Source organism: Oncorhynchus gorbuscha, linkage group LG09, assembly GCF_021184085.1.
Source record: "Oncorhynchus gorbuscha isolate QuinsamMale2020 ecotype Even-year linkage group LG09, OgorEven_v1.0, whole genome shotgun sequence".
Taxonomy (NCBI): domain Eukaryota; kingdom Metazoa; phylum Chordata; class Actinopteri; order Salmoniformes; family Salmonidae; genus Oncorhynchus; species Oncorhynchus gorbuscha.
In genome coordinates this window covers 87,040,571-87,065,939 of record NC_060181.1, presented here as the reverse complement: position 1 = coordinate 87,065,939, position 25,369 = coordinate 87,040,571, and the positions used below count along the sequence as shown (strand labels likewise).

The window sequence follows — 25,369 nt, the reverse complement described above, 5'->3', positions numbered from 1 at the left end:
ACCTGACTCTCAAGAGAACACAGGCTATGTGCTCACTGCTCACAAAATGAACTGGAAACTGAGCTGCACTTCGTAACCTGCCAAATGTATGACCATATTAGAGACATAAACAAACCCAATTTTTATAAATTCCTATATATATTGGGAGAAATACCACAGTGAGCCATCACAGCAGAAAGATTTGTGACCTGTTGCTACAAGAAAAGGGCAACCAGTGAAGAACAAACACCACTGTAAATACAACCCATATTTATATTAATTTATTTCCCCTTTTTGTATTTTAACTATTTGTACATAATATGACATTTGAAATGTCTTTATTCTTTTGCAATTTTTGTATGTGTAATGTTTACAGTAAACACAAATATTTAACTTAGTTTATTTTCTACTTCACTTACTTTTGCAATGTTAAACACTCTTTCCCATGCCAATAAAGCCCTTAAATTGAAATGTAATTGAAATGATATTGAATTGATGTGAGAGGGAAGGAGGGAGGGAGAGCAGAGAGAGAGAGGGAGGGAAGAGTGAGCGAGAAAGGGGGTGAGCAAAGCTCACACGATCAGTCTGCACGAGTCTGTGTGAGAGAGAGAGACAGAAAGAGAGAGACAGAGATATATAGTGTGACAGAGAGAGAGACAGAGATAGATAGATAGGGATAGAGAGAAATATAGAGAGAGAGACAGAGAGAAGGATAGCAAGTGAAATAGGGGACAGAGGGATTGAAAAGCTATTGTAGAAGGAAGAGGAGACTCTACTGGCTGTGTCGGATCAGCAGCAGCTGTTGGATATTCCTGTCTACGGTGGCGGGTTGAAGGTAAGACCACCAGAGATCTGGAGGTGACCCAGGGCTCCTCTCACTCTCAACCCAGGATCAGTGCACCTTCTCTGGATTTGATACCCACGATCACTGGGTGTCCTCAGCAGTTATTCCATCATAATTGGCATTTATGGGGTACATTAGCAGACTCATGTTCAAACGGAATGTAGGTTAATACTGTGGTTTACAGCATTAGGGCTCCAGTTTGCTATTTCCTGCACACATAGACAGAATAACTGTGATATCATATTTTCCATCAAAAGGTATTTTACCCGGTAACCAATTAATGTGCAAACTGAATGACGCATAATTATAGCACAGCATTGCTTTAGGTAATGGTTGCCTTATCTTATGTTCTATACAGACATATATATCAACAGTAATGTCATTCCTTCCATCAATAGGTAGATTAATACAGGTATTTTTTTAAAGCCATTAGAGGATGGTTGAGGCGTTGGTCCTGCCTGGTTGTGTCAGCTCATGGTGTAGTCATTCAGTCGCAGTCATCAGGGATCTCCTGACTCCACTGTGTTATTTCTAGCCTCAGTATGTGCCCAGGCACTGTTCTGGTTAGAAGCACACATTTCAACAGCCCGACCCTGCCACTTTGTTTGGTAAGCTGAGGGATGAGGCTGGATGCATCAACTGACAATACATGAAACGTTTTGAAACAAACACATTGTTTGTTTCCAAATACTTATTCAAATAAATTAAGCTCTACATTTTGGGTACTGATATAACATTTATAAGTTCAATTCTTTGAGTATCAATAGAGTTATATGAACTACTAAAATGATTAGAAATCAGAAACAGATTTAGACTTTAAAGACTGTGATGATGACATAAAGGTATGAGCTATCGTACAACCATAGACATGGATAGATAGAGTAATACATGGAGCTATGTAATGTTGTCGGAGCTATTACATTACTCTATGTAATGTTGTTGGAGCTATTACATTACTCTATGTAATGTTGTTGGTGCTATTACATTACTCACCATACTCTAGGTAATGTTGTTGGAGCTATTACATTACTCACCATACTCTATGTAATGTTGCTGGAGCTATTACATTACTCACCATACTCTATGTAATGTTGTTGGAGCTATTACATTACTCTATGTAATGTTGTTGGAGCTATTACATTACTCACCATACTCTATGTAATGTTGTTGGAGCTATTACATTACTCTATGTAATGTTGTTGGAGCTATTACATTACTCACCATACTCTATGTAATGTTGTTGGAGCTATTACATTACTCTATGTAATGTTGTTGGAGCTATTACATTACTCACCATACTCTATGTAATGTTGTTGGGGCTAATACATTACTCTATGTAATGTTGTTGGAGTTATTACATTACTCTATGTAATGTTGTTGGAGTTATTACATTACTCTATGTAATGTTGTTGGAGCTATTACATTACTCTATGTAATGTTGTTGGAGCTATTACATTACTCACCATACTCTATGTAATGTTGTTGGAGCTATTACATTACTCTATGTAATGTTGTTGGAGCTATTACATTACTCACCATACTCTATGTAATGTTGTTGGAGCTATTACATTACTCTATGTAATGTTGTTGGAGCTATTACATTACTCACCATACTCTATGTAATGTTGTTGGAGCAATTACATTACTCTATGTAATGTTGTTGGAGCAATTACATTACTCTATGTAATGTTGTTGGAGCTATTACATTACTCTATGTAATGTTGTTGGAGCTATTACATTACTCAACATACTCTATGTAATGTTGTTGGGGCTAATACATTACTCTATGTAATGTTGTTGGAGTTATTACATTACTCTATGTAATGTTGTTGGAGTTATTACATTACTCTATGTAGTGTTGTTGGGGCTAATACATTACTCTATGTAATGTTGTTGGAGTTATTACATTACTCTATGTAATGTTGTTGGAGTTATTACATTACTCTATGTAATGTTGTTGGAGCAATTACATTACTCTATGTAATGTTGTTGGAGCTATTACATTACTCAACATACTCTATGTAATGTTGTTGGAGCTATTACATTACTCTATGTAATGTTGTTGGAGCTATTACATTACTCACCATACTCTATGTAATGTTGTTGGGGCTAATACATTACTCTATGTAATGTTGTAGGAGTTATTACATTACTCTATGTAATGTTGTTGGAGCTATTACACTACTCTATGTAATGTTGTTGGAGCTATTACATTACTCTATGTAATGTTATTGGAGGTATTACATTACTCACCATACTCTATGTAATGTTGTTGGAGGTATTACATTACTCTATGTAATGTTGTTGGAGCTATTACATTACTCTATGTAATGTTGTTGGAGGTATTACATTACTCACCATACTCTATGTAATGTTGTTGGAGCTATTACATTACTCTATGTAATGTTGTTATTACATTACTCTATTGTTGTTGGAGCACTACTCTATGTAATGTTGTTGGTGCTATTACATTACTCACCATACTCTATGTAATGTTGTTGGAGCAATTACATTACTCTATGTAATGTTGTTGGAGCTATTACATTACTCAACATACTCTATGTAATGTTGTTGGAGCTATTACATTACTCACCATACTCTATGTAATGTTGTTGGAGCTATTACATTACTCTATGTAATGTTGTTGGAGCTATTACATTACTCACCATACTCTATGTAATGTTGTTGGGGCTAATACATTACTCTATGTAATGTTGTTGGAGTTATTACATTACTCTATGTAATGTTGTTGGAGCTATTACACTACTCTATGTAATGTTGTTGGAGCTATTACATTACTCTATGTAATGTTATTGGAGGTATTACATTACTCACCATACTCTATGTAATGTTGTTGGAGCTATTACATTACTCTATGTAATGTTGTTGGAGGTATTACATTACTCACCATACTCTATGTAATGTTCTTGGAGCTATTACATTACTCTATGTAATGTTGTTGGAGCTATTACATTACTCACCATACTCTATGTAATGTTGTTGGAGCTATTACATTACTCTATGTAATGTTGTTGGTGCTATTACATTACTCACCATACTCTATGTAATGTTGTTGGAGCCTTTACATTACTCACCATACTCTATGTAATGTTGTTGGTGCTATTACATTCCGGAGTTCTAAATTGAGCAGCTGCTGAAAAATGAGCTCCTGTATTTATTGAGATTTAAATGTTTTTTTAGAGTGAAGTACATCGAAAAAATCAAGAGAACTGCAAGACTCAATAGAAGACAAAACAAGGAACAAACTAAACAAGACAGGCTTTTGAAAAATTAACTTTTTTTTTTCATAAAATTGTACAGTTATCTTAGCTAGGTGAATTGCTAGCAGAATTGTTTACTTGTTGCTAAGCAGTTGCTAGGGACTCTCCTGGAAGAAGCTAGCTAGCTTACAAAGAATAACAACAAAAAATATCTAGTTAACAGAAGAAAGGAAGACAAAATAAGGACAAAAGAAGGACAGAAGAAAAAGGAAAAGAAAGAGGACAACAAAGTGAAACAGTCAGCACTTCTATTGCAACTTCGTATTTCGTCGTCCTAACGTAGTCTACACTGCTATCTGCCCAGCAGCTAGCCAGCTAGCAAACGTCCACTGTCTACCGAATAGCAGCACTGTAGAAACTATTACACTCAACTGAACGACTTGATTAGTGTAGTGTTAGCTAGCTACATAGTTGTCTTTGCTGTCTTCGTATCCAAGATAATTGTGTAGTTTAGAGCGTGTAGTCTTAGAGTGATTATCTTAATTTACCGAGGTTAGCTAGCCAGCTATTTGTCGTCCTTAACGTAGGAGACACTGCTAGATAGCCAACAGCTAGCCAACGTCTATTGAATAGAACTTCCGCACTCAACAACCCGGTCGCATTCCGCTTCGCTCCACAGGTAGTATCACATTTTTCATTTCATTTCATTACAGCACAACGGTTTGATTTGTTTGATCGTAGCTAGCTACATAGCTAGCTACATAGCCGTCTGTGTATCAAAGATAATTGTGTAGTCTAGAGTGATTTTCTAGGTTAGCTAGCCAGCTATTGTCGTTCTTTTAACGCAACGTAACGTAATCAACACTGCTAGCTAGCCAGCTAGCCCCGAATAGCAGCACTGTAGAAACTACTACACTCAACGGAACGACTTGATTAGTGTAGTGTCAACAACGCAGCCACTGTCAGCTAGCCTACAAAGTCAACAACGCAGCCACTGCCAGCTAGCCTACTTCAGCAGTACTGTATCATTTTTAATAATTTTAGTCAATAAGATTCTTGCTACGTAAGCTTAACTTTCTGAACATTCGAGACGTGTAGTCCACTTGTCATTCCAATCTCCTTGCATTAGCGTAGCCTCTTCTGTAGCCTGTCAACTATGTGTCTGTCTATCCCTGTTCTCTCCTCTCTGCACAGACCATACAAACGCTCCACACCGCGTGGCCGCTGCCACCCTAATCTGGTGGTCCCAGCGCGCACGACCCACGTGGAGTTCCAGGTCTCTGGTAGCCTCTGGAACTGCCGATCTGCAGCCAACAAGGCAGAGTTCATCTCAGCCTATGCCTCCCTCCAGTCCCTCGACTTCTTGGCACTGACAGAAACATGGATCACCACAGATAACACTGCTACTCCTACTGCTCTCTCTTCGTCCGCCCACGTGTTCTCGCACACCCCGAGAGCTTCTGGTCAGCGGGGTGGTGGCATAGGGATCCTTATCTCTCCCATGTGGTCATTCTCTCTTTCTCCCCTTACCCATCTGTCTATCGCCTCCTTTGAATTTCATGCTGTCACAGTTACCAGCCCTTTCAAGCTTAACATCCTTATCATTTATCGCCCTCCAGGTCCCCTCGGAGAGTTCATCAATGAGCTTGATGCCTTGATAAGCTCCTTTCCTGAGGACGGCTCACCTCTCACAGTTCTGGGCGACTTTAACCTCCCCACGTCTACCTTTGACTCATTCCTCTCTGCCTCCTTCTTTCCACTCCTCTCCTCTTTTGACCTCACCCTCTCACCTTCCCCCTACTCACAAGGCAGGCAATACGCTCGACCTCATCTTTACTAGATGCTGTTCTTCCACTAACCTCATTGCAACTCCCCTCCAAGTCTCCGACCACTACCTTGTATCCTTTTCCCTCTCGCTCTCATCCAACACTTCCCACACTGCCCCTACTCGGATGGTATCGCGCCGTCCCAACCTTCGCTCCCTCTCCCCCGCTACTCTCTCCTCTTCCATCCTATCATCTCTTCCCTCTGCTCAAACCTTCTCCAACCTATCTCCTGATTCTGCCTCCTCAACCCTCCTCTCCTCCCTTTCTGCATCCTTTGACTCTCTATGTCCCCTATCTTCCAGGCCGGCTCGGTCCTCCCCTCCCGCTCCGTGGCTTGACGACTCAATGCGAGCTCACAGAACAGGGCTCCGGAAGGCCGAGCGGAAATGGAGGAAAACTCGCCTCCCTGCGGACCTGGCATCCTTTCACTCCCTCCTCTCTACATTTTCCTCCTCTGTCTCTGCTGCTAAAGCCACTTTCTACCACTCTAAATTCCAAGCATCTGCCTCTAACCCTAGGAAGCTCTTTGCCACCTTCTCCTCCCTCCTGAATCCTCCCCCCCCTCCTCCCTCTCTGCAGATGACTTCGTCAACCATTTTGAAAAGAAGATCGACGACATCCGATCCTCGTTTGCTAAGTCAAACAACACCGCTGGTTCTGCTCACACTGCCCTACCCTGTGCTCTGACCTCTTTCTCCCCTCTCTCTCCAGATGAAATCTCGCGTCTTGTGACGGCCGGCCGCCCAACAACCTGCCCGCTCGACCCTATCCCCTCCTCTCTTCTCCAGACCATTTCCGGAGACCTTCTCCCTTACCTCACCTCGCTCATCAACTTATCCCTGACCGCTGGCTACGTCCCTTCCGTCTTCAAGAGAGCGAGAGTTGCACCCCTTCTGAAAAAACCTACACTCAATCCCTCCGATGTCAACAACTACAGACCAGTATCCCTTCTTTCTTTTCTCTCCAAAACTCTTGAACGTGCCGTCCTTGGTCAGCTCTCCCGCTATCTCTCTCAGAATGACCTTCTTGATCCAAATCAGTCAGGTTTCAAGACTAGTCATTCAACTGAGACTGCTCTTCTCTGTATCACGGAGGCGCTCCGCACCGCTAAAGCTAACTCTCTCTCCTCTGCTCTCATCCTTCTAGACCTATCGGCTGCCTTCGATACTGTGAACCATCAGATCCTCCTCTCCACCCTCTCCGAGTTGGGCATCTCCGGCGCGGCCCACGCTTGGATTGCGTCCTACCTGACAGGTCGCTCCTACCAGGTGGCGTGGCGAGAATCTGTCTCCTCACCACGCGCTCTCACCACTGGTGTCCCCCAGGGCTCTGTTCTAGGCCCTCTCCTATTCTCGCTATACACCAAGTCACTTGGCTCTGTCATAACCTCACATGGTCTCTCCTATCATTGCTATGCAGACGACACACAATTAATCTTCTCCTTTCCCCCTTCTGATGACCAGGTGGCGAATCGCATCTCTGCATGTCTGGCAGACATATCAGTGTGGATGACGGATCACCACCTCAAGCTGAACTTCGGCAAGACGGAGCTGCTCTTCCTCCCGGGGAAGGACTGCCCGTTCCATGATCTCGCCATCACGGTTGACAACTCCATTGTGTCCTCCTCCCAGAGCGCTAAGAACCTTGGCGTGATCCTGGACAACAAACTGTCGTTCTCAACTAACATCAAGGCGGTGGCCCGTTCCTGTAGGTTCATGCTCTACAACATCCGCAGAGTACGACCCTGCCTCACACAGGAAGCGGCGCAGGTCCTAATCCAGGCACTTGTCATCTCCCGTCTGGATTACTGCAACTCGCTGTTGGCTGGGCTCCCTGCCTGTGCCATTAAACCCCTACAACTCATCCAGAACGCCGCAGCCCGTCTAGTGTTCAACCTTCCCAAGTTCTCTCACGTCACCCCGCTCCTCCGCTCTCTCCACTGGCTTCCAGTTGAAGCTCGCATCCGCTACAAGACCATGGTGCTTGCCTACGGAGCTGTGAGGGGAACGGCACCTCAGTACCTCCAGGCTCTGATCAGGCCCTACACCCAAATAAGGGCACTGCGTTCATCCACCTCTGGCCTGCTCGCCTCCCTACCACTGAGGAAGTACAGTTCCCGCTCAGCTCAGTCAAAACTGTTCGCTGCTCTGGCTCCCCAATGGTGGAACAAACTCCCTCACGACGCCAGGACAGCGGAGTCAATCACCACCTTCCGGAGACACTTGAAACCCCACCTCTTTAAGGAATACCTAGGATAGGATAAAGTAATCCTTCTCACCCCCCTTAAAATATTTAGATGCACTATTGTAAAGTGGTTGTTCCACTGGATGTCATAAGGTGAATGCACCAATTTGTAAGTCGCTCTGGATAAGAGCGTCTGCTAAATGACTTAAATGTAATGTAAATGTACATTACTCACCATACTCTATGTAATGTTGTTGATGCTATTACATTACTCACCATACTCTATGTAATGTTGTTGGAGCTATTACATTACTCACCATACTCTATGTAATGTTGTTGGAGCAATTACATTACTCTATGTAATGTTGTTGGAGCTATTACATTACTCAACATACTCTATGTAATGTTGTTGGAGCTATTACATTACTCACCATACTCTATGTAATGTTGTTGGAGCTATTACATTACTCTATGTAATGTTGTTGGAGCTATTACATTACTCACCATACTCTATGTAATGTTGTTGGGGCTAATACATTACTCTATGTAATGTTGTTGGAGTTATTACATTACTCTATGTAATGTTGTTGGAGTTATTACATTACTCTATGTAATGTTGTTGGAGCTATTACATTACTCTATGTAATGTTGTTGGAGCTATTACATTACTCACCATACTCTATGTAATGTTGTTCGGGCTAATACATTACTCTATGTAATGTTGTTGGAGTTATTACATTACTCTATGTAATGTTGTTGGAGTTATTACATTACTCCATGTAATGTTGTTGGAGCTATTACATTACTCACCATACTCTATGTAATGTTGTTGGAGGTATTACATTACTCACCATACTCTATGTAATGTTGTTGGAGCTATTACATTACTCTATGTAATGTTGTTGGAGCTATTACATTACTCTATGTAATGTTGTTGGAGGTATTACATTACTCACCATACTCTATGTAATGTTGTTGGAGTTATTACATTACTCTATGTAATGTTGTTGGAGCTATTACATTACTATATGGAATGTTGTTGGAGCTATTACATTACTCACCATACTCTATGTAATGTTGTTGGGGCTAATACATTACTCTATGTAATGTTGTTGGAGTTATTACATTACTCTATGTAATGTTGTTGGAGTTATTACATTACTCTATGTAATGTTGTTGGAGCTATTACACTACTCTATGTAATGTTGTTGGAGCTATTACATTACTCACCATACTCTATGTAATGTTGTTGGAGCTATTACATTACTCGATGTAATGTTGTTGGAGGTATTACATTACTCACCATACTCTATGTAATGTTGTTGGAGGTATCACATTACTCACCATACTCTATGTAATGTTGTTGGAGCTATTACATTACTCACCATACTCTATGTAATGTTGTTGGAGCCTTTACATTACTCACCATACTCTATGTAATGTTGTTGGTGCTATTACATTACTCACCATACTCTATGTAATGTTGTTGGTGCTATTACATTACTCACCATACTCTATGTAATGTTGTTGGTGCTATTACATTACTCACCATACTCTATGTAATGTTGTTGGTGCTATTACATTACTCTATGTAATGTTGTTGGAGCTATTACATTACTCACCATACTCTATGTAATGTTGTTGGAGGTATTACATTACTCACCATACTCTATGTAATGTTGTTGGTGCTATTACATTACTCACCATACTCTATGTAATGTTGTTGGGGCTAATACATTACTCTATGTAATGTTGTTGGAGCTATTACATTACTCACCATACTCTATGTAATGTTGTTGGAGCTATTACATTACTCACCATACTCTATGTAATGTTGTTGGTGCTATTACATTACTCACCATATGTGTTGCTGAAGGTAGATATATAAATCAGAGTGTGACCACAGCGCAGACACACATAACTGGAAGGTGTTTATGTGAACATTTGCATGAAGTGGTGTGTGTGTGTGTGTGTGTGTGTGTGTGTGTGTGTGTGTGTGTGTGTGTGTGTGTGTGTGTGTGTGTGTGTGTGTGTGTGTGTGTGTGTGTGTGTGTGTGTGTGTGTGTGTGTGTGTGTGTGTGTGTGTGTGTGTGTGTGTGTGTGTGACCGTGACCATGGCTGCTTGTATTGCCAAATATCTTATTCATAATAGCCGTAAGAACATTGTTGCTGTCAGTGTGACAAGAATTATGCTGCTGTGTTATGATGTCAAATCAGTCCACATAATTACACCCCCTGGCTCATAGAACGGTGTGTGTGTGTGTGTGTGTGTGTGTGTGTGTGTGTGTGTGTGTGTGTGTGTGTGTGTGTGTGTGTGTGTGTGTGTGTGTGTGTGTGTGTGTGTGTGTGTGTGTGTGTGTGTGTGTGTGTGTGTGTGTGTGTGTGTGTGTGCACGCTGATGAGGAAGACACAGAATTACTTTTCATTAGGTTGACGTGTGAAGGCAGTTTGTGTGTTTATGTGAGAGTATCAAAATATCAAATAAAATCACATTTTATTGGTCACATTTTATTGGGATTTATGAGGTGAGGTCTGTTGTGCCTGAATGATGTAGCCTAGGGACATGGCTTTCGCGGTATGTGTGTGTCAGTGTGAGTGTGGGTCTGTGTGGGTGTGTATGTGTGCATTGTTAGTACTGGGGTTATGGCCTCATGCTGAGTGGCGATGATGACAGCTACAATGGGACACCGGTAGACAAGAGAGACAGATTGCTGGATAGAGAGAAAGATTGATGGATAGAGAGAGAGAAAGATTGATGGATAGAGAGAGAGAAAGATTGATGGATAGAGAGAAAGAAACAGAGTAAGTAACGCACACTTCCATCCAGACATCTCACTTCAGTCGAAGCCAATGATACCAGCTGAGAAACACGTCATGCTCATTGTGTGTGTTCTGCTGGTGTGAAAAGACTGTTCTTGAATTGATTGGAGTAGGAGGAGAGGAGAGGAGGTATGTTTGAAGTAGGAGTAGGAGGAGAGGAGGTATGTTTGAAGTAGGAGTAGGAGGAGAGGAGGTATGTTTGAAGTAGGAGGAGAGGAGAGGAGGTATGTTTGAAGTAGGAGGAGAGGAGAGGAGGTATGTTTGAAGCGTCAAACACGTCTCCAGAAACATGTAGTCAGACCAATCCAGGTGTGTGTGTTCGTCTATCCATCTATGTGGGGATCGTTCTCTCACCATCACACACCAGTGTGTTTCTATCTATCAGTGTGTTTCTATCTGTGTGTTTCTATCTGTGTGTTTCTATCTACCAGTGTGTTTCTATCTACCAGTGTGTTTCTATCTGTGTGTTTCTATCTACCAGTGTGTTTCTATCTATCAGTGTGTTTCTATCTGTGTGTTTCTATCTACCAGTGTGTTTCTATCTACCACTGTGTTTCTATCTATCAGTGTGTTTCTATCTGTGTGTTTCTATCTACCAGTGTGTTTCTATCTATCAGTGTGTTTCTATCTACCACTGTGTTTCTATCTACCACTGTGTTTCTATCTATCAGTGTGTTTCTATCTACCACTGTGTTTCTATCTATCAGTGTGTTTCTATCTACCACTGTGTTTCTATCTACCACTGTGTTTCTATCTACCACTGTGTTTCTATCTATCAGTGTGTTTCTATCTACCACTGTGTTTCTATCTATCAGTGTGTTTCTATCTATCGGTGTGTTTCTATCTACCAGTGTGTTTCTATCTACCACTGTGTTTCTATCTACCACTGTGTTTCTATCTATCAGTGTGTTTCTATCTACCAGTGTGTTTCTATCTACCACTGTGTTTCTATCTGTGTGTTTCTATCTACCAGTGTGTTTCTATCTACCACTGTGTTTCTATCTACCAGTGTGTTTCTATCTATCAGTGTGTTTCTATCTATCAGTGTGCTTCTATCTGTGTGTTTCTATCTACCAGTGTGTTTCTACCAGTGTGTTTCTATCTGTGTGTTTCTATCTACCAGTGTGTTTCTATCTACCACTGTGTTTCTATCTACCAGTGTGTTTCTATCTACCAGTGTGTTTCTATCTATCAGTGTGTTTCTATCTATCAGTGTGTTTCTATCTGTGTGTTTCTATCTATCAGTGTGTTTCTATCTACCACTGTGTTTCTATCTACCACTGTGTTTCTATCTACCAGTGTGTTTCTATCTACCAGTGTGTTTCTATCTATCAGTGTGTTTCTATCTGTGTGTTTCTATCTACCAGTGTGTTTCTACCAGTGTGTTTCTATCTGTGTGTTTCTATCTACCACTGTGTTTCTATCTACCAGTGTGTTTCTATCTGTGTGTTTCTATCTACCACTGTGTTTCTATCTACCAGTGTGTTTCTATCTACCAGTGTGTTTCTATCTACCACTGTGTTTCTATCTACCAGTGTGTTTCTATCTACCAGTGTGTTTCTATCTGTGTGTTTCTATCTACCACTGTGTTTCTATCTACCAGTGTGTTTCTATCTACCACTGTGTTTCTATCTACCAGTGTGTTTCTATCTACCACTGTGTTTCTATCTACCACTGTGTTTCTATCTACCAGTGTGTTTCTATCTACCAGTGTGTTTCTATCTGTGTGTTTCTATCTACCACTGTGTTTCTATCTACCAGTGTGTTTCTATCTACCACTGTGTTTCTATCTACCAGTGTGTTTCTATCTACCACTGTGTTTCTATCAGTGTGTTTCTATCTACCAGTGTGTTTCTATCTACCACTGTGTTTCTATCAGTGTGTTTCTATCTATCAGTGTGTTTCTATCAGTGTGTTTCTATCTACCACTGTGTTTCTATCTGTGTGTTTCTATCTACCAGTGTGTTTCTATCTACCACTGTGTTTCTATCTACCACTGTGTTTCTATCTACCAGTGTGTTTCTATCTATCAGTGTGTTTCTATCTATCAGTGTGCTTCTATCTGTGTGTTTCTATCTACCAGTGTGTTTCTACCAGTGTGTTTCTATCTGTGTGTTTCTATCTACCAGTGTGTTTCTATCTACCACTGTGTTTCTATCTACCAGTGTGTTTCTATCTACCAGTGTGTTTCTATCTATCAGTGTGTTTCTATCTATCAGTGTGTTTCTATCTGTGTGTTTCTATCTATCAGTGTGTTTCTATCTACCACTGTGTTTCTATCTACCACTGTGTTTCTATCTACCAGTGTGTTTCTATCTACCAGTGTGTTTCTATCTATCAGTGTGTTTCATCTGTGTGTTTCTATCTACCAGTGTGTTTCTGTGTTTCTATCTGTGTGTTTCTATCTACCAGTGTGTTTCTATCTACCAGTGTGTTTCTATCTGTGTGTTTCTATCTACCACTGTGTTTCTATCTACCAGTGTGTTTCTATCTACCAGTGTGTTTTATCTACCACTGTGTTTCTATCTACCAGTGTGTTCTATCTACCAGTGTGTTTCTATCTGTGTGTTTCTATCTACCATCTGTGTGTTTCTATCTACCAGTGTGTTTCTATCTACCACTGTGTTTCTATCTACCAGTGTGTTTCTATCTACCAGTGTGTTTCTATCTACCACTGTGTTTCTATCTACCAGTGTGTTTCTATCTACCAGTGTGTTTCTATCTGTGTGTTTCTATCTACCAGTGTGTTTCTATCTACCAGTGTGTTTCTATCTACCACTGTGTTTCTATCTACCAGTGTGTTTCTATCTACCACTGTGTTTCTATCAGTGTGTTTCTATCTACCAGTGTGTTTCTATCTACCACTGTGTTTCTATCAGTGTGTTTCTATCTATCAGTGTGTTTCTATCAGTGTGTTTCTATCTACCACTGTGTTTCCAGTGTGTTTCTATCTACCAGTGTGTTTCTATCTACCACTGTGTTTCTATCTACCAGTGTGTATCTACCAGTGTGTTTCTATCTACCACTGTGTTTCTATCAGTGTGTTTCTATCTACCACTGTGTTTCTATCTACCAGTGTGTTTCTATCTACCAGTGTGTTTCTATCTACCACTGTGTTTCTATCTACCAGTGTGTTTCTATCTACCAGTGTGTTTCTATCTGTGTGTTTCTATCTACCACTGTGTTTCTATCTACCAGTGTTTCTATCTACCAGTGTGTTTTATCTGTGTGTTTCTATCTACCAGTGTGTTTCTATCTACCACTGTGTTTCTATCTACCAGTGTGTTTCTATCTACCAGTGTGTTTCTATCTGTGTGTTTCTATCTACCACTGTGTTTCTATCTACCAGTGTGTTTCTATCTACCACTGTGTTTCTATCTACCAGTGTGTTTCTATCTACCACTGTGTTTCTATCAGTGTGTTTCTATCTACCAGTGTGTTTCTATCTACCACTGTGTTTCTATCAGTGTGTTTCTATCTATCAGTGTGTTTCTATCAGTGTGTTTCTATCTACCACTGTGTTTCTATCAGTGTGTTTCTATCTACCAGTGTGTTTCTATCTACCACTGTGTTTCTATCTACCACTGTGTTTCTATCTACCAGTGTGTTTCTATCTACCACTGTGTTTCTATCAGTGTGTTTCTATCTACCAGTGTGTTTCTATCTACCAGTGTGTTTCTATCTACCAGTGTGTTTCTATCTGTGTGTTTCTATCTACCAGTGTGTTTCTATCTACCAGTGTGTTTCTATCTACCAGTGTGTTTCTATCTACCACTGTGTTTCTATCTACCAGTGTGTTTCTATCTACCAGTGTGTTTCTATCTGTGTGTTTCTATCTATCAGTGTGTTTCTATCTGTGTGTTTCTATCTACCAGTGTGTTTCTATCTATCAGTGTGTTTCTATCTATCAGTGTGTTTCTATCTGTGTGTTTCTATCTACCACTGTGTTTCTATCTACCACTGTGTTTCTATCTACCAGTGTATTTCTACCAGTGTGTTTCTATCTGTGTGTTTCTATCTACCAGTGTGTTTCTATCTACCACTGTGTTTCTATCTACCAGTGTGTTTCTATCTACCAGTGTGTTTCTATCTACCACTGTGTTTCTATCTACCAGTGTGTTTCTATCTGTGTGTTTCTATCTATCAGTGTGTTTCTATCTGTGTGTTTCTATCCACCAGTGTGTTTCTATCTACCAGTGTGTTTCTATCTACCAGTGTGTTTCTATCTACCAGTGTGTTTCTATCTGTGTGTTTCTATCCACCAGTGTGTTTCTATCTATCAGTGTGTTTCTATCTACCAGTGTGTTTCTATCTGTGTGTTTCTATCCACCAGTGTGTTTCTATCTACCAGTGTGTTTCTATCTACCAGTGTGTTTCTATCTGTGTGTTTCTATCTACCAGTGTGTTTCTATCTGTGTGTTTCTATCTACCAGTTTGTTTCTATCTACCAGTGTGTTTCTATCTACCAGTGTGTTTCTATCTACCAGTGTGTTTCTATCTGTGTGTTTCTATCTACCAGTATGTTTATATCAGTGTGTTTCTATCTACCACTGTGTTTCTATCTATCAGTGTGTTTCTACCAGTGTGTTTCTATCTGTGTGTTTCTATCCACCAGTGTGTTTCTATCTATCAGTGTGTTTCTATCTGTGTGTTTCTATCCACCAGTGTGTTTCTATCCACCAGTGTGTTTCTATCTATCAGTGTGTTTCTATCTATCAGTGTGTTTCTATCTGTGTGTTTCTATCCACCAGTGTGTTTCTATCTATCAGTGTGTTTCTATCTGTGTGTTTCTATCTACCAGTGTGTTTCTATCTACCAGTGTGTTTCTATCTACCAGTGTGTTTCTATCTGTGTGTTTCTATCTACCAGTGTGTTTCTATCTGTGTGTTTCTATCTACCAGTTTGTTTCTATCTACCAGTGTGTTTCTATCTACCAGTGTGTTTCTATCTACCAGTGTGTTTCTATCTGTGTGTTTCTATCTACCAGTATGTTTATATCTGTGTGTTTCTATCTACCAGTGTGTTTCTATCTGTGTGTTTCTATCTACCAGTGTGTTTCTACCAGTGTGTTTCTATCTACCAGTGTGTTTCTATCTACCAGTGTGTTTCTACCAGTGTGTTTCTATCTTCCAGTGTGTTTCTATCTACCAGTGTGTTTCTATCTACCCGTGTGTATCTATCTACCAGTGTGTTTCTACCAGTGTGTTTCTATCTACCAGTGTGTTTCTATCTACCAGTGTGTTTCTGTCTACCAGTGTGTTTCTATCTGTGTGTTTCTATCTACCAGTGTGTTTCTATCTACCAGTGTGTTTCTATCCACCAGTGTGTTTCTATCTGTGTGTTTCTATCTACCAGTGTGTTTCTATCTACCAGTGTGTTTCTATCTGTGTGTTTCTATCTGTGTGTTTCTACCTATCAGTGTGTTTCTATCTGTGTGTTTCTATCTACCACTGTGTTTCTATCTACCAGTGTGTTTCTATCTACCAGTGTGTTTCTATCTACCAGTGTGTTTCTTTCCACCAGTGTGTTTCTATCTACGTCGGCCACGGAGAAGGAGAGCCCACAGTCCTTGGTAGCGGGCCACATCGGTGGCACTGTGATATCCTCAAAGCGGGCGAAGGTGGTGATTAGTTTGTCCAGAAGCAAGACATTAGTGTCCTCGATGTGGCTGGTTTTCCCTTCGTAGTCCGTGATTGTCTGTAGAACCTGCCACATACGTCTTGAAGTCTGAGCCGATGACTTGCAACTCCACTTTGTCTCTATACTGACGTTTTGCCTGTTTGATTGACTTACGGAGGGAATAACTACACTGTTTGTATTCTTCCATATTCATATTCATACACATAGTGGTGCGCACCCTCAGTTTTAGGCGAATGCTGCCATCTATCCACGGTTTCTGGTTAGGGTAGGTTTTAATACTCACAGTGGGTACAACATCTACAATACACTTCCTGATAAACTGAACCCTGAGAACTAAAGTCCTGAGATCTGAATCCTTGACAAACGCTAGAGGCTCGAGGTTTCTCATCACATGGCTATAATTCACTGCAGCACCTTAGTTCTTCATTGACTGCCACTGTGTACAATATCAAACATTGTCTGCCACTATCAAATTGGTATTTTATTTCTTATTTCACCTTTATTTAACCAGGTAGGCTAGTTGAGAACAAGTTCTCATTTACAACTGCGACCGTGCCAAGATAAAGCAAAGCAGTTCGACACATACAACAACACAGAGTTACACATGGAATAAACAAACATACAGTCAATAATGCAGTAGAAAAACTCTATATGCAGTGTGTGCAAATGAGGTAAGATAAGGGAGGTAAGGCAATAAATAGGTCATGGCGGTGAAGTAATTACAATATACCAATTATACACTGGAGTGATTGATGTGCAGAAGATGAATGTGCAAATAAAGATACTGGGGTGCAAAGGAGCAAGATAAATAAATAAATACAGTATGGGGATGAGGTAGCTGGATGGGCTATTTACAGATGGGCTATGTATAGCTGCAGTGATCTGTGAGCTGCTCTGACAGCTGGTGCTTAAAGCTAAGTGAGGGAGATATGAGTCTCCAGCTTCGGTGATTTTTGCAGTTCGTACCAGTCATTTGGCAGCAGAGAACTGGAAGGAGAGTTGGCCAAAAGAGGAATTAGCTTTGGGGGTGACCAGTGAGATATACCTGCTGGAGCGCGTGCTGTGGGTGGGTGCTGCTATGGTGGCCAGTGAGCTGAGATAAGGTGGGGCTTTACCTAGCAAGCACTTATAGATGACCCGGAGCCAGTGGGTTTGGTGACAAGTATGAAGCGAGAGGCCAGCCAACGAGAGCGTACAGGTTGCAGCGGTGGGTAGTTGAGTAGAGTGTTGGAGGTTATTTTGTAAATGACATCGCTGAAGTCAAGGATCACTAGGATGGTCAGTTTTACGAGGGTATGTTTGGCAGCATGAGTGAAGGATGTTTTGTTGCTAAATATAGGAAGCCAATTCTTGATTTAATTTTGGATTGGAGATGCTTAATGTGAGTCTGGAAGGAGAGTTTACAGTCTAGCCAGACACCTAGGTAATTTTAGTTGTCTGCATATTCTAAGTCAGAGCCGTCCAGAGTAGTGATGCTGGACGGGCGGGAAGGTGCGGGCAGAGATCAGCTGAAGAGCATGCATTTAGTTTTACTTGTATTTAAGAGCGGTTTGAGGCCACGGAAGGAGAGTTGTATGGCATTGAAGCTCGTCTGGAGGTTCGTTAACAGTGTCCAACGAAGGGTCAGAGGAATACAGAATGGTGTTGTCTGCATAGAGGTGTATCAGAGAATCACCCGCAGCAAGAGCGACATCATTGATGTATACAGAGAAGAGAGTCGGCCTGAGATTTGAACCCTGTGGCACCCCCATAGAGACTGCCAGAGGTCCGGACAACAGGCCCTCCATTTTGACACACTGAACTCAATCAGAGAAGTAGTTGGTGAAGCAGATGAGGCAGTCATTTGAGAAACCAAGGCTGCTGAGTCTGTCGATAAGAATTTGGTGATTGACAGAGTCGAAAGCTTTGGCCAGGTCGATGAATACGCCTGCACAGTAATGTCTCTTGTCGATGGTGGTTATGATATCTTTTAGTACTTTGAGCGTGGCTGAGGTGCACCCAAGACCAGCTCTGAAACCAGATTGCATAGCAGAGAAGGAATGATGGGATTCAAAATGGTTGGTAATCTGTTTGTTAACATGGCGTTCGAAGACCTTCGAAAGGCAGGGTAGGATAGATATAGGTCTGTAGCAGTTTGGGTCTAGAGTGTCTCCCCTTTGAAGAGGGGGATGATCAGCTTTCAAATGTTTGGGAATCTCAGAAAGAGAGGTTGAACAGCCTAGTAATAGGGGTTGCAACATCTTTCGGCAGATCATTTTAGAAAGAGAGGGTCCAGATTGTCTAGCCCAGCTGATTTATAGGGGTCCGGATTTTACAGCTCTTTCAGAACATCAGCTATCTGGATTTGGGTGAAGGAGAAATGGGGAGGCTTAGGCTGTCAAGGCTGTGGGTAACTGGTGAAAGGAGTCAGGCGCAGGAGAGCTGAGATGCGTGGAGGTATTTAATTCAAGAAAACACCAGTACAAACACAAAACTATGGTGCTGGAAAAAAAACGGGCGTAACAACAAAACCCGGCGACAATAATACCAGCCGTCAGATACAGCCTAACAATAAAACAAACACGCACACAAACATGGGGGAAACCAGAGGGTTAAATAATGAACATGTAACGGGGATAATTGAAACCAGGTGTGTAGGAAACAAAGACAAAACAAATGGAAAATTAAAAGTGGATCGGTGATGGCTAGAAGGCCGGTGACGTCGACCGCCGAATGCCGCCCAAGGGACCGACTTCGGCGGAAGTCGTGACATGGGCGAGTTGATGTGGGGGGTACAGGGAAGTTGACTGGGGTAGGTGAAAAGCATAGCCAGCCGTAGAAAAATACTTCTTGAAATTCTCAATTATAGTGGATTTATCGGTGGTGACAGTGTTTCCTAGCCTCAGAGCAGTGGGCAGTTGGGAGGAGGTGCTCTTATTCTCCATGGACTTTACAGTGTCCCAAAACTGTTTTGAGTTTGTGCTATAGGATGCAAATTTCTGATTGAAAAGCTAGCCTTAGCTTTCCTAACTGCCTGTTTATATTTATATTTGTTCCTAACTTCCCTGAAAGTTGCATATCACTGGGGCTATTCGATGCTAATGAAGTACGCTACAGGATGTTTTTGTGCTGGTCAAGGACAGTCAAGTCTGGAGTGAAGTCAAAAAGGCTTCTCAACAGTTTTTTAGAGTGAAGGAAGAGTAGCCAACAAGTGCTCAGCATATGTGGTAACCACTTCAAGACTGTTGGAAAAGCATTCCAGGTGAAGCTGGTTGAATAAATGCCAAGAATGTGCAAAGCTGTCATCAAGGCAAAAGGTGGCTACTTTTAAGAACCTAAAATCTAAAATATATTTAGATTTGTTTAACTTTTTTTTGGTTAGTACATGATTCCATGTGTTTTTTCATAGTTTTTATGTCTTCACTATTATTACATTATCGAAAATATTAAAAATAAAGAACAACCCTTGAATGAGTAGGTGTGTCCAAACTTTTGACCTGTACTGTATGTTTACATTGCCAAAGCAAGTGAAATAGATCATAAAAAAACAGTGAAATAGACAATCCAAAATAAACAGTAAACATTACACCCATAGAAGTTCAAAAGATTAGAAACATTTCAAATGTCATGTTATGTATATATACAGGACTGTAACAATGTGAAAATAGTTCAAGTACAAAAGGAAAATAAATAAACATAAATATGGGTTTTATTTACAATGGTGTTTGTTCTTCACTGGTTTCCCTTTTCTTGTGGCAACAGGTCACAAATCTTGCTGCTGTGATGTCACACTGTGCTACTTCTCCCAAGAGATATGGAAGTCGATCAAAATTGTATTTGATTAAGAATCCTTTGTGGGTCTGTGTAATCTGAGAGAAATATGTGTGTGTCTCTCTCTCTTTCTTTCTCTCAATTCAATTAAATTCAAAGTGACTTTATTGACATGGGAAACATGTGTCTCCATTCAATCAAATGTATTTATTAAGCCCTTCTTACATCAGCTGATGTCACAAAGTGCTGTACAGAAACCCAGCCTAAAACCCCAAACAGCAATCAATGCAGGTGTAGAAGCACGGTGGCTAGGAAAAACTCCCTAGAAAGGCCAGAACCCAGGAAGAAACCTAGAGAGGAACCAGGCTATGAGGGGTGGCCAGTCCTCTTCTGGCTGTGCTGGGGGGAGAGGAACCAGGCTCTGAGGGGTGGCCAGTCCTCTTCTGGCTGTGCCGGGTGGAGATTATAACAGAACATGGCCAAAATGTTCAAACATTCATAGATGACCAGCAGGGTCAAATAATAATAATCACAGTGGTTGTCGAGGGTGCAACAGGTCAGCACCTCAGGAGTAAACGTCAGTTGGCTTTTCATAGCCGATCATTCAGAGTTCCTCTACTGCTCCTGCTGTCTCTAGAGAGTTGAAAACAGCAGGTCTGGGACAGGTAGCACATCCGGTGAACAGGTCAGGGTTCCATAGCCGCAGGCAGAACAGCTGAAACTGGAGCAGCAGCATGACCAGGTGGACTGGGGACAGCAAGGCGTCTTCAGGCCAGGTAGTCCTGAGGCATGGTCCTCGGGCTCAGGTCCTCCGAGACAAAGAAAGAAAGAAAGAAAGTAAGAAAGAAAGTAAGAAAGAAAGTAAGAAAGAAAGAAAGAAAGAAAGAAAGAAAGAAAGAAAAGAAAGAAATGACCAAAGCAAGTGAAATAAACAATAAACAAAAGTGAGAAGACACAGAACAACATTTTTAAAAACTATTTGAATTTTACAGTAAACATTGCACTCAAAAACATTTCAAAAAGATAAAGACATTTCAAGTGTTATATTATCATCTATATTATCAGTAGACTGTTTTAGCAATGTGCAAATAGTTGTAGTATGAATAGTAGGGGAAGATAAATAAACAGATAAATATTGGTAGCATTTACAATGCTGTTTGTGCTTCACTGGTTACCCTATTCTCATGGCAAAGGGCCACACATCTTGCTGCTGTGATTGCACACTGCGGTATTTCACATAACAGTTATTGGAGTTTATCAATGTTTGATTTGTTTTCAAATTATTTGTGGGTCTATGTAATCGGAGGTAAATATTTATCTCTAATGTGGTCATACATTTGGCAGGAGATTAGGAAGTGCAGCTCAGTTTCCACCTAATTTTGTGGGCAATGGGCACATAGCCAGGTCTGCCTATTGCGGCCTCTCTCAATAGCAAGGCTATGCTCACTGAGTCATAGTAATGGATTTTCTTAATTTTGGGACAGCCACAGTGGTCAGGTAGTCTGTCACTGTGTACTCTCTTTTTAGGGCCAGATAGCATTCCAACATGCTCATTTTTTGGTTGATTCTTTCCAGTGAGTCAAATAGTATATATATTTTTTTGCTATTTTTTTGTTGCTATATTTTTTATTTTTATTTCCCCCAGCAGATATGGGAGTTTATCAAAATTGGATTTGTTTTCAAATTCTTTGTGGATCTGTGTAATCTGAGGGAAATATGTATCTCTAATATGGTCATACGTTGGACAGGAGGTTAGGAAGTGCAGCTCAGTTTCCACCTCATTTTGTGGGCAGTGTCTCTCTCGGTCTCTCTCTCTCTCTCATCAATTGTAAACCTCACATTATCTTAGCTTGGCTCACATGGCTGCCTATCATTGGCTGAAAACCAGCCTCAAATCCACACTGTTTGTCTTATCTCTACCAGGGGGATATATTTAGAGAGGGGCTTAACTTTGAAGGGTCTGTCAGTGTGTGTGTATGTGTGCCTCCCTAAATAATCTGCCCTTTAGTTTATTCAAAGCTAGTGAAACAATGGAGGAAGGGATTGAACAGAAAGCGATGACGTAAATTTGGCATGGTGAGGGGAGAGAGAGGGAGAGGGAGAGAGAGAGAAAAATAACTGGCTGTAGACAACCAACTTTTTACCAACAAACACTCCCCCATCCCTTCCTGTCCTCCCCTGCAGTTATGTGTCTGTCAAGCAGGAGTTACCTATGGGGACAGACAGGTCCCCATAACAACTGTGGACTGCTTCCAACACACAGATAAAGATGAGAGGATCCCTCAGCAGATATTATTCCCCAGCCACACTAGAATAGCAGCAATTCACACACACACACACACACACACACACACACACACACACACACACACACACACACACACACACACACACACACACACACACACACACACACACACACACACACACACACACACACACACACACACACACACACACACACACACACAGTACATGTATGCGTGTCTCTATTCTCCAGCCAAAGACCAAAAAGGGAAGTTGGCACCATGCATGGATATTTATGCACCTCATCACAACTCACTGACAGCAACGACAAAACACCATCGTTGGTCGTTCCACCAATTTGGTGCCTTTTGAGAAGTCTACCTTGGCAAAAAAAATATATAAAGAAGAAGATTTTAAACATTCTGTCTTAAAGAGCACATGTTTGACTTCATAAAATATTTTTTAATATAAAAGGCTTTACATTTTCAATATTGGTGCACAATTTCTACTTAAAATATTTTTAAAAATATCCACTTTTGTGGAAAGACCCACATATTGTGTAGTTAAACTTGGTTGGAATGAAAATGTGGTATGTGAAATCTTACAAAATCCCTGTCTGCCTCAGCAAAGACACTCCTCGCCTGCAGATTCCAGGGGTCGAGTTCAAATCAAATCAAATCAAATCAAATCAAATCAAATCAAAATTCATTTGTCACATACACATGGTTAGCAGATGTTAATGCAACTGTAGCGAAATGCTTGTGCTTCTAGTTCCGACAATGCAGTAATAACCAACAAGTAATCTAACTAACAATTCCAAAACTACTGTCTTATACACAGTGTAAGGGGATAAAGAATATGTACATAAAGATATATGAATGAGTGATGGTACAGAGCAGCATAGGCAAGATACAGTAGATGGTATCGAGTACAGTATATACATATGAGATGAGTATGTAAACAAAGTAAACAAAGTGGCTAGTGATACATGTATTACATAAGGATGCAGTCGATGATATAGAGTACAGTATATACGTATGCATATGAGATGAATAATGTAGGGTATGTAACATTATATAAGGTAGCATTGTTTAAAGTGGCTAGTGATATATTTACATAATTTCCCATCAATTCCCATTATTAAAGTGGCTGGAGTTGAGTCAGTGTCAGTGTCAGTGTGTTGGCAGTAGCCACTCAATGTTAGTGGAGGCTGTTTAACAGTCTGATGGCCTTGAGATAGAAGATGTTTTTCAGTCTCTCGGTCCCAGCTTTGATGCACCTGTACTGACCTCCCCTTCTGGATGATAGCGGGGTGAACAGGCAGTGGCTCAGGTGGTTGTTGTCCTTGATGATCTTTTTGGCCTTCCTGTAACATTGAGTGGTGTAGGTGTCCTGGAGGGCAGGTGGTTTGCCACCGGTGATGCGTTGTGCAGACCTCACTACCATCTGGAGAGCCTTACGGTTGTGGGCGGAGCAGTTGCCGTACCAGGATGCTCTCGATGGTGCATCTGTAGAAGTTTGTGAGTGCTTTTGGTGACAAGCCAAATTTCTTCAGCCTCCTGAGGTTGAAGAGGCGCTGCTGCGCCTTCTTCACGATGCTGTCTGTGTGGGTGGACCAATTCAGTTTGTCTGTATTGTGTACGCCATTGTATTGTATTGTATTGTATTGTATTGTGTGTGTGTGTGTGTGTGTGTGTTTGTGTTTGTGTTTGTTTGTGTGTGTGTTTGTTTGTGTGTTTGTGTGTGTGTGTGTTTGTGTGTGTGTTGGTGTGTGTGTGTGTTCGCGTGCATGTGTCAGCTAGGCATCCACCATAGCATGGGAAAACACTACAAACGAATCTCTCCCTTTCTTTCTCATTGCCTTTAAAATCCTCTAGACTCTAAGCCCTGTCTAAGACAGGGGAGGGGGAGGGGACAGGGGAGGGGGAGGGGGCAGGGCGGATCATACCAAGGATCATTTAGCTATTTGATTTTTAATTTTAATAGATATCAAAAAAATCTATGAAAAAAATGATTGGATGAAACATTGAATTTGGCATTACATGGAACAACAGACAATCCAATAGAGAATCTAAAGGAAGTCTGTTCTGAAGTGTCCTATATCTGAGAGATATAAGAATGATCAGGAAACTTTATTTTGTTATTTTTCATTTAGCCCTTATTTAGGAACTGAACTATCTCCATATATACTTCCATTCATTGTTTTAAACTGGCCAACACCATCGTGTTGGTGAGAGTCTCATATTTTAACAGAGTAATTCATCAGAATTAAACCGTTCGGATGCTACAGACATGTAAGAAGATTAATGTTTTCTCATGGTCCGACAAACACGATCTAGCTTTGCCACCTTTCAAACCTTCCAACAGTGCAGTAATATCTAACAATTAGATTCGGAAGGCTGACATAGGCAGATGTGCAGCAGAGACAGTATTTTTAGTTTAAACTGACAGATCTTGATGGGGATTTTTACATGTTTTTATTATGCTACTTAGATTGACGTACGGGTGCATCAATACACTCTTACGTGTTGCCTTAATAAGCTCCTCATTCCCCCCAAAAGTCCCAAAGCCAAAAACAAAGATATGATTCTGGTGGTTAAGCACTGAGTATACAAAACATTAAGAACCACTGCTCTTTCCATGAAATAGACTGACCAGGTGAATCCAGGTTAACGCTATGATCCCTTCTTGATGTCACTTGTTAAATCCACTTCAATCAGTGTAGATAAAGAGGAGGAGACAGGTTAAACAAGGATTTTTAGCCTTGAGACAATTTAGAAATGGATTGTGTATGTGTGCCATTCAGAGGGAGAATGGGCGAGATAAAATATTGAATTGCCTTTGAACTGGGTATGGTA

The 25,369-nt window shown here is 41.0% G+C and overlaps 1 protein-coding gene across 1 annotated transcript in view; it reads left to right on the top strand.

Moving 5' to 3' along the window:
• Window positions 1-592: 592 nt before the first annotated feature.
• Window positions 593-25,369, top strand: part of LOC124043008 (norrin-like) — a 57,967-nt gene continuing 33,190 nt past the window's right edge. Inside the window, exon 1 of the mRNA XM_046361185.1 lies at window positions 593-814. The gene's annotated coding sequence lies outside the window, so the exon portion shown is untranslated. The remainder of the gene's footprint in view (window positions 815-25,369) is intronic.